We start from the raw sequence: 12,948 nt of genomic DNA, 5'->3' as shown, positions 1-12,948 counted from the left end.
TGAAATAACAAAGACATTTAAATGACATAGCAGGGTAACATTTTTCCGACTTCTAGATTGTAGACATTGGAGTTGATGATCTTAGGCCTTGAAAGCTGGTGTATGGTAAATCTGCTGTTCTGTCCTGTCACATAACTCTGCTCCTGGGGGAGGCCCATGTTGATTTAGATGGTAAAGTCGTCAGTGAGTCACGAGAGAGTGAGAATATGCATGTTGCCTCTGTCCACAGCAGCAGAGGAGCTGCAGATTGCCTCTGTGATGCAACCAGGTTCCTCTTTGATCTGACAGGGTCCTGCATGACCACAGCTGTAAGGGGTCACTCTCGTAAATCACCCTGCTGCTGACCTGTGCTGACCTTATCCAGCTGCTTCGTACACAGCGCCGACCTCACGGGACTTCCTAGGGCCTCATGGGTCTTCTCCTGGTCCTCTCTCTCCGTCTTGTTGTGTGGGGTAGTCACTGATTGGCTAGGAAGTCCCACTCCGGGGTGAATGGGAAGCAGTTCTCAACTGACAACTCTTATGTTACCCTTGTGTTAGTGCTTCCTAAATCCTGTCTATCATAATGCCTATGATATTTTTTGCATAAGTCTGGATTTACGTAAATCAAGAGCTGCCTGTACTGGAAAAATCTCCTGATTCCTGTCCCCTGATTCCTGCCCCCACTTCCTGCTCCCTCCTTCATGTCCTCTGATTCCTGTCCTCTGATTCCTGTCCCCTGCTTCCTGTCTCCATTTCCTGCTCCCTTCTTCCTGTCCCCTGATTCCTGTCCTCCACTTCCTATCCCCTGCTTCCTGCACCTTGCTTCCTGTCCCCCGATTCCTATCCCTAGCTTCCTGTCCCCCGATTCCTATCCCTTGCTTCCTGTCCCCCGATTCCTATCCCTTGCTTCCTGCCCCCACGTCCTGTTTGGATTAGAGCTGTCTGAACATCTCTCATATGGTGCATATTTTCCATAGGTTTTGCTCTCACCCTGTTTCAGGGTGGCTACTGAAAGCTTATCTGGTGCTGGGGTCCTGTTTGGATCCCAGCCCATCCCCCCACCACCCCCGCCCGGTCTCGGTGTCCCCCCTACTCTGCCTCGCATCTGATCTGCTTCCAGCCCTGCCGTCGAGCCAGATGCCCCCTCCCAGCCTGCAGAGACGGACCGCGCGCTCTGCCAACTCGCCCGGCTCCACAAGGCTTGACCTTGGCTGTGTTTACTTGGCCACCCGTGATCCCAGGTACGAGGCGTGGGGCCCACATGTGGCCGGCCTTCCATTCCACAGAACACACCCAGATCCTGGGTTCGGGTCACAGTGTACCCCGTGCTGAGACCCTCCTGTCTACACAGACTGATCGTTTCAGTCATTTCTACAGCTGGATGTTTTGCTTGTGCTCTAGGGTACCTCTGCTACAGAATTACAAGTTGGTGTCCTTAAGTACCATGCACCCTACTGGGCTTTTGTGCACTTTCAACTAGGACTTTTATGCTGAGCTACCAGAAATTTTGGCAATTTGTGGAGTGTAACTGAAAGATGACTCACTCCATTAAACTCCTCACTGAGCACCTTCGATGCAGCACAAATGTTTTCAGACAGCGGAGAACATGAAAATGATGCCGACGGATCCCTTCTGTTAAGGAATCGTAATTCCAGTGTGAGTCGGTGAGAATGAGAAAGATGGTCACATGATCCTAGCACGCTGAAAAGGGGGGCGTCCTTCTGCAGGCCGCTGTGCCAAACTTGGCTGGGTGTCTGACTGGAGGTGAGGCTTGGGAAAAGCGTTAAGTAGCTTGTGCCCAGAGACGACAACAGCTGCCCAAACAGAGAGCGTCCCAAGCGCTTGGAGTAAGTGCAGGGTCAGTGGAGCGCAGATTCACTTAACATCAGCAGGCAGACAGAAGCAGGGGGGTGGCCGGGTGCACTCAGTGCCACTTTCAGGGGGGTCACGGTAAGATCCCAAACACCTGATCAGCCCCCCCCCCCCCCCCACATCCCACTGATCCCAGCAGGTTGAGCTTTGAAGGACTTCACTTTCAAAGCGGGGGGTCAGCCTCGTTAACAGGTTCTCGTCGCTGTTAATGTCGTTCCCGCGGAGGGGGGGGGGAGCTGTCAGACTGCAGACAGACAGGCCTGCTCAGGTGTCCGTCACATCGTCACTGGCTGTTTCATGGAAGAATCTGCAGCTGCAGCCGTGAGAATCAGCAGGAGCTTTAAATGCTCTTCCATACCTGCTCCCCCCCAAGGCTGAGGTCACCCCTACACCCCACCACTGGCCTGAAACCCCCCCACACTCAAGGAGGTGCCTCGAAACAAAATAAATGTAAAGCCCCCCTGTCTGGCATGATGTACCTCACTACTGTACCCCCCCTCTCCTTCTAAATCTCCTTTCTGATGATTTGTGCGTCTTATTTTAGCTGAGAACCATGTAACACAGATCTGGGTATCCTTCCTGGATCACTCTGAGGGCAAAGTCATTTTCCTCCAGATAAAAAAGCCGGTTCCTCCTGCCCTGTGATCTGGGGGGTGGAGGGGGTGGGGGGGGAGTGTGTGAATACCTCTTTGTTTATAAGTATCTCGCGTTTGTATATGTCTGTATATCACCGGGACAGACATAAAAGCAGACTGACCCAGGTTTAATCTCGGTGCTGCCGGAACACAGCCGTTTTCCAGACGACTTCAAACGCCGGGAGGTGGAATATTTCATGTTATGTCATTGCCTTAATGAGAGAAGAGGCTCTCTGGTCAGAGACATGGAGAGATGCTGTTCCCCCCCGGAGCTGCCCAGAGAGGTCAGGGTGATGGCCAGTGTGATTTGGCAGCATCTCATGGGGCTAAACCTCACGGTTTCCCATATACCTTGGACCTGGAATGTGGTGCCTTCGAACCCTGAGCCAACCAACCAGCCCTCCCTGCTCCACGGGTGGTCAGTGTGTGGCTCAGTGGTTAAGGATACTGTGCCCCTGATCAGAAGGTCACCAGTTTAAATCCCAGGGTCAGCAGAGTGATGTCACTGTTGGACTCCTGTGTCAGGGTCCAGACTGTCTCTTCCCCATGTGGCCGACAGCTATCACTGGCCATCCCCTTTGTGGTCTCATTGTGGTCTCATTGTCGTTAGCCCTAGTGTGTTATTCTGGCTGCCCAGACTGCTGCACGGCTCAGTGGGTTGACTGTGTGGTGCAGAGGCTGGAACTCTCTGGTCATGGGTTTAAGGCTAGAATCAAACCACTCTCATCTGTTTCGTATAACTATTGTTTTTCCTGTTCTCCATAGTGTTTATGAGTTCTATGTTCTCCTTTTGATGATTCTGCCTTGTTTTATTATGTTCCCCATGTTCCTATATTTTGTTGAATTCCTAGTGTGTGATTAGGATTTCTTAACTTCAGCGTTTGTTCAGTTTCCCTGGTCTTGTGTTCATTAGTATAAGTTACTGCACCTGTTGCCTGTTTTCCCTGCGCTGTTGTTGTCGCGTGATTGTCTGATGTTCCACACCTTGCCCCTCTCGTTAGCCCAGTTACCTTTTGCATTTAAATGTCTGTCCCTGCTTTGTTCTTAAGTCAGTCATTGTGTTCAAGTTACTGAGTGTGTTGTTGCTGCCTTTGTTGCGCTTTTCCCCTCGTTGTTACTGTTTGATATTTTTGCCGTTAGTTCTTGTTTCTCTCATTTGCGTTTGACCCCATGTGGTCCTTTTATTTTGTGTTTTACCGCTTGGTGTTCTGTTCCGTTTTCTTTAATAACCCCCCTTGTCTTGGAGCCGTAAGTGGGCCGTCGCTCTCATTTCCCGCCTGCACCGTGCCCCGTGTCTAATACCCTGAGCAAGGCCCTTAACCCCCAATCGCTCCACTGGCTGAACCTGCTTATTTTGGATGAAGGTGGTTTAGGCCAGTTCCACCTTCTCATTTGTAAGAAATGTCCATAAATCAGCAGGGAGTGAATATTAGAGGGATTGAATGCTGACCCAGGTGTCTGTGGTCCTACAGGTGGCGGCTGCTCTCTCGTGCAGGACTCCAGCAGGTTGGGGGGGGGACTGATTGGCAGGATGATGACAGCAGGCGGGACCGAAGGTAGGTCTGTATGTGAAAGAGGCGGCTGTCTGCGTGGGGCTGATAACGGCCTGTGATCATGCTTGTGATTTATAGCTCCTGCCTTACAGGCTCGTGGGAGCAGCTGTACGGTGATGGAGTCTGACATACTTATAGGTTACTTAGTATTTCATGAGACCACGACTGACATCTCAATTCATGAAAGGTGTGTGTGTGTGTGTGTGTGTGTGTGTTATCCCTGTTTGCAGAAATAGTGTTATACAGTTGGGCATAAAAGGGAAAATGTGCATTTTATTTTATTTATATCACATTTTATAGAAGGATGATTGTCTTTGTAGGCGATTCTTAGTGCTGTTTTTAATGTTTCTGCGCATTTCCTCTTTGATCTGCTGCCATTTTCTCTGGCTGAAGTTTGCATCCCACTCTCGGTGTTCTGGGCTCGCTGGTGCCGATGACTCACAGCACAGACACAAATAAACGCAGCAGATAACCTCCAGCACCATTTTCCACTTGTTTAAAATACACTAAATATACTTATGTATCTGTGGAACTATTAATGATATTTTTGTATTGTGTGTTAGATGAATGAATGTCACCAAAAGCTTTAAAATCTGATGTCTTTCACTGCAGACATCTCAGGCTGTCTGGATGCCGTCTGTGCTCTGCATCGTTTACCGCCCCCTGGGGGTGTGGGGGTATAAGGGCACCTACAGTCCACCGGTGAAGTCGCTTTATTGTCATTCGCCGGGCTTTGAACACATCTCAGCCCTTATTCATACCAGCTCAATATTGCCTGACTGCGTCCAGCTTGGCAAAGACCTCACTGCTGGATAGGTGTTACGTAACGCACATTTTTGAGAGAAATTCACAGAAAGCTCTTGTCACGCTCCAGTGGTGCTGGCTGTTGATCCTCTGCGTATATCAGGGTTATTTTAATGAGAGGATTAAGGGAAATTAAAGCAAAGTGCTCCGTCCCCCTGTGGGATAGTTAATGCGTGTCCAGACTCACCCCTACATGTGTTTCCTTTAAGCCGCTTGCACATTTATCGCAGCGATTTGTTCAAGCAGGAGTAGCGTTCGTCATGAGGGAGACCCGCTGCGCGGCTCCCAGCTGACGCCATTCAGTCCGATGTGCTTCGCAGTGCTGTCCAGGAAAAACACGTCCAAGCCCTGGGATGTGGCCTCCTCAGAAACATCTAGAGCTCGCGCTGTTTTTTGTGGTGGCTACATCTGAGCGGCAGATGAGGGACGGCATTCCAGCGGAGGTATTTGTTGAGTCCCGAGTTTGTTTATGAGCCATTGGAGTGTGATGAACAGCCTAAGTGATGGAGATGGATCTCATAACCACACCGGTGTTTAGACACACATGCAGGCAACAGAACCATTAGCGGAGACGCAGTGAGATTGAAGATGCCCGTTTCCTGCCAAAGGATATACAGCATTGTTTTTTCTTGAAAGTGAGAGAGAATTAACATTTCCAAATTTAGCAACCGATCAAATCAACATATCAGTCTTATTTGACAGATACAGAGTTGCACACAATGTGCAGTGAAATGCTTGGTTACCCAGCATCAAGAAACATGGATATAAGAAGACATTAGACATTAAGTGCTAATCATAAATATCCATAAATTTAGTACAGTTGGCAGTGGCAAGTGACAGGTGGTAGTGCACAGAATACATAAGTCTGATTTATAACATAATAGCAGCCTGTGATTCACACAGGCCTGTGAAAGCATGTGACCTGATTGCTTAGGGAATGACTTTATCTACATTGTGTTGTCACCCCGGTAACATCAGCGTGCTAATGCGCAACCGTGGGGATATCCAGGGATTAGGGGAGGTGGGGGGGGAATGGCAACCACATGTTTACTAAAGAGGTTCAGCTCCGGTTTCAGTCTCCAAGCATGTCCCAGTCGCGTTGTTTTTCTTCTGAATGCGACTCTGCTGTCAGATGTCATTGTGACCTTTCAGCTTGCCGTGTTCCCTGCACATATGTAACGCCCCCATGTGAACAGGGCCTCCTGGCCCTCAGCCACAGGGGGCTGCAGTGCTGCACAGGTGTCCCATTGTGTCACGTGACACCTGGGGGAGGCACCCACTCTTATCTTTATGCTAAGCCCCTTGTTTCCGGAACGTTCCCTGTGAAGCCTGGGCTGGTGACGAGGGCTTGTGGAAGGCATGTGAGTGATAAAGGCCAGGCCCCAATCGATGCATCTAAACTCTCACGGTTATTTGCTTATAACAGAAAGGACTTTTGAAAGTAATTATGAAGAGACTTTAATTTCATAAAGGAGACGCCCCCACCATGAGTAATAAAGCAGATTAACTGCTCAGATGCTTGCAGGCTTTAGAAGTCCCTCCACGGTGAAGCAGCTGCCCAGATATACTGCTTTCAAGCTGTACCCAGGTGGGGGCTGATTAACGGTGTAATGAGGGTCCAAGTGCGTATGAGACTCTGCTGGCTCTCTTAGTGTCTCTCTGTTTGTCAGCCTGTCTCTTTGCCTGCCTGCCTGCCTCTTTCTGTCAGCCTGTCTCTTTGCCTGCCTGCCTCTCTCTGGGGCAGCCTGTCTCTTTGCCTGCCTGTCTCTCTCTGGGGCAGCCTGTCTCTTTGCCTGCCTGTCTCTCTCTGGGGCAGCCTGTCTCTTTGCCTGCCTGCCTCTCTCTGGGGCAGCCTGTCTCTTTGCCTGCCTGCCTGTCTCTCTCTGGGGCAGCCTGTCTCTTTGCCTGCCTGCCTGTCTCTGGGGCAGCCTGTCTCTTTGCCTGCCTGCCTGTCTCTCTCTGGGGCAGCCTGTCTCTTTGCCTGCCTGCCTGCCTCTCTCTGGGGCAGCCTGTCTCTTTGCCTGCCTGCCTGCCTCTCTCTGGGGCAGCCTGTCTCTTTGCCTGCCTGCCTGCCTCTCTCTGGGGCAGCCTGTCTCTTTGCCTGCCTGCCTCTCTCTGGGGCAGCCTGTCTCTTTGCCTGCCTGCCTCTCTCTGGGGCAGCCTGTCTCTTTGCCTGCCTGTCTCTCTCTGGGGCAGCCTGTCTCTTTGCCTGCCTGTCTCTCTCTGGGGCAGCCTGTCTCTTTGCCTGCCTGTCTCTCTCTCTCTGGGGCAGCCTGTCTCTTTGCCTGCCTGTCTCTCTCTCTCTGGGGCAGCCTGTCTCTTTGCCTGCCTGTCTCTCTCTCTCTGGGGCAGCCTGTCTCTTTGCCTGCCTGTCTCTCTCTCTCTGGGGCAGCCTGTCTCTTTGCCTGCCTGTCTCTCTCTCTCTGGGGCAGCCTGTCTCTTTGCCTGCCTGTCTCTCTCTCTCTTTGCCTGCCTGTCTCTCTCTCTCTGGGGCAGCCTGTCTCTTTGCCTGCCTGTCTCTCTCTCTCTGGGGCAGCCTGTCTCTTTGCCTGCCTGTCTCTCTCTCTCTGGGGCAGCCTGTCTCTTTGCCTGCCTGTCTCTCTCTCTCTGGGGCAGCCTGTCTCTTTGCCTGCCTGTCTCTCTCTCTCTGGGGCAGCCTGTCTCTTTGCCTGCCTGTCTCTCTCTCTCTGGGGCAGCCTGTCTCTTTGCCTGCCTGTCTCTCTCTCTCTCTGGGGCAGCCTGTCTCTTTGCCTGCCTGTCTCTCTCTCTCTGGGGCAGCCTGTCTCTTTGCCTGCCTGTCTCTCTCTCTCTGGGGCAGCCTGTCTCTTTGCCTGCCTGTCTCTCTCTCTCTGGGGCAGCCTGTCTCTTTGCCTGCCTGTCTCTCTCTCTCTGGGGCAGCCTGTCTCTTTGCCTGCCTGTCTCTCTCTCTCTGGGGCAGCCTGTCTCTTTGCCTGCCTGTCTCTCTCTCTCTGGGGCAGCCTGTCTCTTTGCCTGCCTGTCTCTCTCTCTCTGGGGCAGCCTGTCTCTTTGCCTGCCTGTCTCTCTCTCTCTGGGGCAGCCTGTCTCTTTGCCTGCCTGTCTCTCTCTCTCTGGGGCAGCCTGTCTCTTTGCCTGCCTGTCTCTCTCTCTCTCTGGGGCAGCCTGTCTCTTTGCCTGCCTGTCTCTCTCTCTCTGGGGCAGCCTGTCTCTTTGCCTGCCTGTCTCTCTCTCTCTGGGGCAGCCTGTCTCTTTGCCTGCCTGTCTCTCTCTCTCTCTGGGGCAGCCTGTCTCTTTGCCTGCCTGTCTCTCTCTCTCTCTGGGGCAGCCTGTCTCTTTGCCTGCCTGTCTCTCTCTCTCTCTGGGGCAGCCTGTCTCTTTGCCTGCCTGTCTCTCTCTCTCTGGGGCAGCCTGTCTCTTTGCCTGCCTGCCTGTCTCTCTCTCTCTCTGGGGCAGCCTGTCTCTTTGCCTGCCTGCCTGTCTCTCTCTCTCTCTGGGGCAGCCTGTCTCTTTGCCTGCCTGCCTGTCTCTCTCTCTCTCTGGGGCAGCCTGTCTCTTTGCCTGCCTGCCTGTCTCTCTCTCTCTCTGGGGCAGCCTGTCTCTTTGCCTGCCTGCCTGTCTCTCTCTCTCTCTGGGGCAGCCTGTCTGTCTGCTTCAGTCCTGATGTTTCCTGCATGCCTTTTCCTGACAGTTTTTCCGCATTAAATCTCCTGTCTTTCCAGCCTTTTCTAGACATTCCTGGATATGTAACTCTATCGATCACTTTTTCTGGATTGTTCTCTCTGAACCATGCAGACTATGGTATCGGGTTGCTCCCTCCATGCGGGAGTGCAGCCTGGCTTGTGTTTCACGGTGGGGCTGCCAGGGGCATGTGATGCTGGAGGCTGGTCACATGACCTGACAGCTCTCAAAGTGACAGTCACGAAGGATGCCCTGTGACATTGGTGATCTATGCTGGAGGCAGGATTTTGTTTTCCTGTTATATCTGTAGAATGGAATGTGACATGTTATCACATTTGCCAGTGATGTACTTTATGTTTTCAGTTTTTACTGATTTTTATTATTAGTATTAATTACTAATTGCAAACACTGTCCGTACAGTTTTTATGCCAATGGTTACTCATGGGAGTAATGTGGTAAGTTCAGTGTAATGGGCCACAGGTATGAGGGCACATTTGCGGCATGAAGGCTGAGTTTGGCGCTGAGGCCAATTATCCTGATCCTATTTGTTATTTCAGAGCTGCCCTGTTGAAACAGGGCTGGCTGACTTACAGTTCGGGGGGGGGGGGGGAAGCAAAATGTGGTTTATTCGTGTCAGGAGTGTCTGTGAAGAGTCAGACATAGAAGAACGACTCCTGTGGATTCTCTGATTACTTCTTACCCCCCAATGGGAAAATGTACGAAAGAAGGAACCTGCTCCTGTCTCCCAGCCAATTTTCCAGCTCAAGATCACGGGGGACCCTGGGGCCAGACCCAGGCTGTGAGCCTGCAGTGCGGATACATCCGCATCCATCAGGGGGCACTTGCAGTAGATTACACGTCCCATAGGAGATAGCTTTCTTCCAGGATCACTCCCCCTGCTCCAGTATGGCCTCCAGTGCAGCTTCCAGTAAGGACTCCAGTTTATTATGCCCCTTATTCACATTTAAATCCTGGCTTTGTTCGACACCATGATGTCCACGGTATGCTTGGAAAACAAAACAGTCCTTCAGCAAGCAGGAGTCTGCTGAGTCAGCATGGGTGTCCTTTACCAACTCTACCCCCCCCCAACGAAACCACAACCTCACGACACTCACTGGGGCATCCCACAAAGGACTCCCTGCGGGCCGGAGCTGAGAATGGCCCCCCCATCGATTTGAGGGTGGTGCTGTTCCCTCTTTTCTATTTATCTTGGGAAAGGCAGAGACTCGTTTGGAAGGCGGTGCAGCAGTGTGGATAACTGCCGTAACCCCCAAAAGAGTCAGACATCGGGAAATGTTAGTCACACGTGCTACTGGAGGCAGGCCTAGCTGAGAAGGGACAGTGTCCCCCAGTCCATAGCACTCTCTCTGGGGCAGATCCGGTGGCTAATTCAGATGCGGCCCAGCCTGAAGTCAGCAGCATTTAAATATAGCGCCTAAGGACACAGAAATATAGACAGTACAACAGGAATAAAGGGCAGCTTTGGTCCAATTCACTTTCAGGGGCAGGACACACATACAGAGAGAGAGGCTGCGCTTTCAGCTGAAAATACAAGCTGAGATCAGGCGCTGTGTATGAATACAAGGTGATCAGGTTCCAGGGTGTCCTCTGACTTATGCCCTGTGATGGACAGGGTATATCCTATCCAGAGTGTCCCCTGCCTAGTTCTCTGTGAAGGACTGATGTCCCATGCAGGGTGTACCCTGCCCTGTACCCTATGATGGACTGGCGTCTCGTACACGGTGTACCCTGCCCTGTACCCTATGATGGACTGGTGTCATGTACACTTTGTACCCTGCCCTGTACCCTATGATGGACTGGTGTCTCGTACATGGTGTACCCTGCCCTGTACCCTATGATAGACTGGCATCCCGTACAGGGTGTCTGCTGTCCTGTACCCTATGATAGACTGGCGTCCCGTACAGGGTGTCTGCTGTCTTGTACCCTATGATAGACTGGCGTCCCGTACATGGTGTACCCTGCCCTGTACCCTATGATAGACTGGTGTCCCGTACAGGATGTTTGCTGCCCTGTACCCTATGATGGACTGGCGTCCCGTACATGGTTGTACCCTGCCCTGTACCCTATGATAGACTGGCGTCCCGTACAGGGTGTTTGCTGCCCTGTACCCTATGATGGACTGGCGTGTTTGCTGCCCTGTACCCTATGATGGACTGGCGTCCCGTACAGGGTGTCTGCTGCCCTGTACCCTATGATGGACTGGCGTCCCGTACAGGGTGTCTGCTGCTCTGTACCCTATGATGGACTGGCGTCCCGTACAGGGTGTCTGCTGCCCTGTACCCTATGATGGACTGGCGTCCCGTACAGGGTGTCTGCTGTCTTGTACCCTATGATAGACTGGCGTCCCGTACATGGTGTACCATGTCCATCTGGTGACCCCTGCATTATACCCTGTGCTGACTGTCACATGATCACCCTGCTGAATGATCCATATCAAGTACTGATTCATCTAAATTGTCTCACAAATAAATGGGACATGTTTATTAGCACAAATGTGCGTAGCTGTTTAATTTAGTCAGGTTAATAATAATGCATTTGACAGAAATCCTCAGATAATATTCTAACATGTAGCTTGTTCAAATAATATCTCAATCAGGGCTAATTACTCCAGCACACACTGTTCATTAATTAATTACTTCAGCACACATTCAGCCCAGCAAAGTGCATCTGGCTGTTTCATATTTGTATCTCATGAATAAAACACTGTTTACCTTTCAGCTTCGGAGTATTTTTGATATCCCTCTTTCAGGATGCTGTGAAAATATTCATGTTGGCCCTTGGAGATGGTTGCTGAGAACACTGACGTGGGGAGAAGAACAGTCGTCTCTAATTAAATTCATTTTTGGTTCTTTGGAAAATATTATTCCATGCATTTTAATCATATTTCACATTTCCTGCCTCCAAAGGGCTTGAGTTAGGGGCATGCTCATCGACACACTCTCCCCTTACGTTTCTCTTCTTACTTCTTCAGATTTTTAATCCTTAAAACATATATATATATATATATATGTTTATAAGTTTATTTTTGATATTGAGAAACTGAAAAAAGTCAATAAACGTTAAAGGGTAATATTTTTACAAGGACTCCATGTGGAGCAGCTGGTTGAATGTGATGTTTTTTAACTTTTTAAATTATATTTCTAGTATATATACACTCATAAACTTTAAAAGTGAAGCGGCAGGTGTTTGATAGATGGGACGGTGAGGTACAGGGTGCGGGGGGTGGACTGAACTGTGTCCAGGGATGACGGGTGGTCTGCGTTTGGGAGGAGGCCCCGGGCTGAAGCTGCTCACTTGCAGGACCTGCTGTTCCTACTGCTGGTGTGTCTAGTCTTGGTTTGGGAGTGTCAGTTTTAGGGGAGAGGGGATCCAATAGCTTTACTGAATCTCCTTGGCACTCGCGTGAAGAAGGTCTCCGGCTCTGTCCACAATAAAAAAGATGAAAAGAAATTTAAATTCACGCATTAAGTCAGTTTATCCAGCATTTGAGAAAGTATCTTACATCTGTTTGGTTTTGTTTTATTTTCCAGCCACAAACCCCGTATCCATCTTATGACCGGATTTTACCATATCAGCACTGTTGCAGAGATTCCCATGGTGTTATATAGAGACCTAGCTGATTCAGAATGACCCTCTACAACCAAGGACCCACAGAGTTAGTTACCGGGTGACTTTAGTAACTATACCTTACTAGACTGGACTTGTCCAGCTCTTGGATCTTGGCGCGGTGTGCAGTACGTGATCAGTCTCTACCCATAATGCATTAAGTAATTATTCTCTGCTTTTTCTCAGCGAGTAACAGGAGAGCGGGACACAATTTTAAAAAGATCTGGTCATTCCCTTCAGTGATGGCAAGGGGTGCTGCTGGGTCAGGTGACGGTTTTAGACTGACGTGTGACTCGCTGCAGCTCTCCGAGTTTGATGGCGCCACGAGGCTCTTCCTGGAAGACACCAGAAGGATTTTTGCAGGGACAGCCTCAATGCTGGAGGGCAAAGTGTGAAGACTGGACTACAGATCAGGAGTAAACATAAGCTGCTTCTCCATGGTAGGAGTCCATCTGGTGGATTTGGGAGAAATAACAGCCGCTCCACTATATGAGAGGCACTCTTTAAGGTATCCAGTGGGTGTTGTGTTTCAATTTTGGTGAAATGTCTCATTTCACATCTCATCTCATTGTGTGTTATGAAGCCTTCTCCACGTGTTCCATCTCCATCGGACTCAGGATCTTTCACATCTCATCTCATTGTGTGTTATGAAGCCTTCTCCAAGTGTTCCATCTCCATCGGGCTCAGGATCTTTCACATCTCATCTCATGGTGTTACGAAGCCTTCTCCATGCGTTCCATCTCCATCGGACTCAGGATCTTTCACATCTCATCTCATTGTGTGTTATGAAGCCTTCTCCACGCGTTCCATCTCCATCGG

General features: G+C 50.5%; 1 long non-coding RNA gene across 1 annotated transcript; it reads left to right on the top strand.

Moving 5' to 3' along the window:
- Positions 1-3,554: 3,554 nt before the first annotated feature.
- Positions 3,555-5,050, top strand: LOC111846123 (uncharacterized). Its single transcript, XR_002838826.2, has 4 exons — positions 3,555-3,882; positions 3,961-4,044; positions 4,134-4,228; positions 4,654-5,050. It is a non-coding gene; the product is annotated as an uncharacterized lncRNA (long non-coding RNA).
- Positions 5,051-12,948: the final 7,898 nt, after the last annotated feature.

The sequence above is a fragment of the Paramormyrops kingsleyae genome, chromosome 3, assembly GCF_048594095.1.
Source record: "Paramormyrops kingsleyae isolate MSU_618 chromosome 3, PKINGS_0.4, whole genome shotgun sequence".
In the NCBI taxonomy this organism is placed as follows: domain Eukaryota; kingdom Metazoa; phylum Chordata; class Actinopteri; order Osteoglossiformes; family Mormyridae; genus Paramormyrops; species Paramormyrops kingsleyae.
The sequence above is the reverse complement of the archived record's forward strand: the minus strand, read 5'-3'. Positions and strand labels throughout refer to the sequence as shown.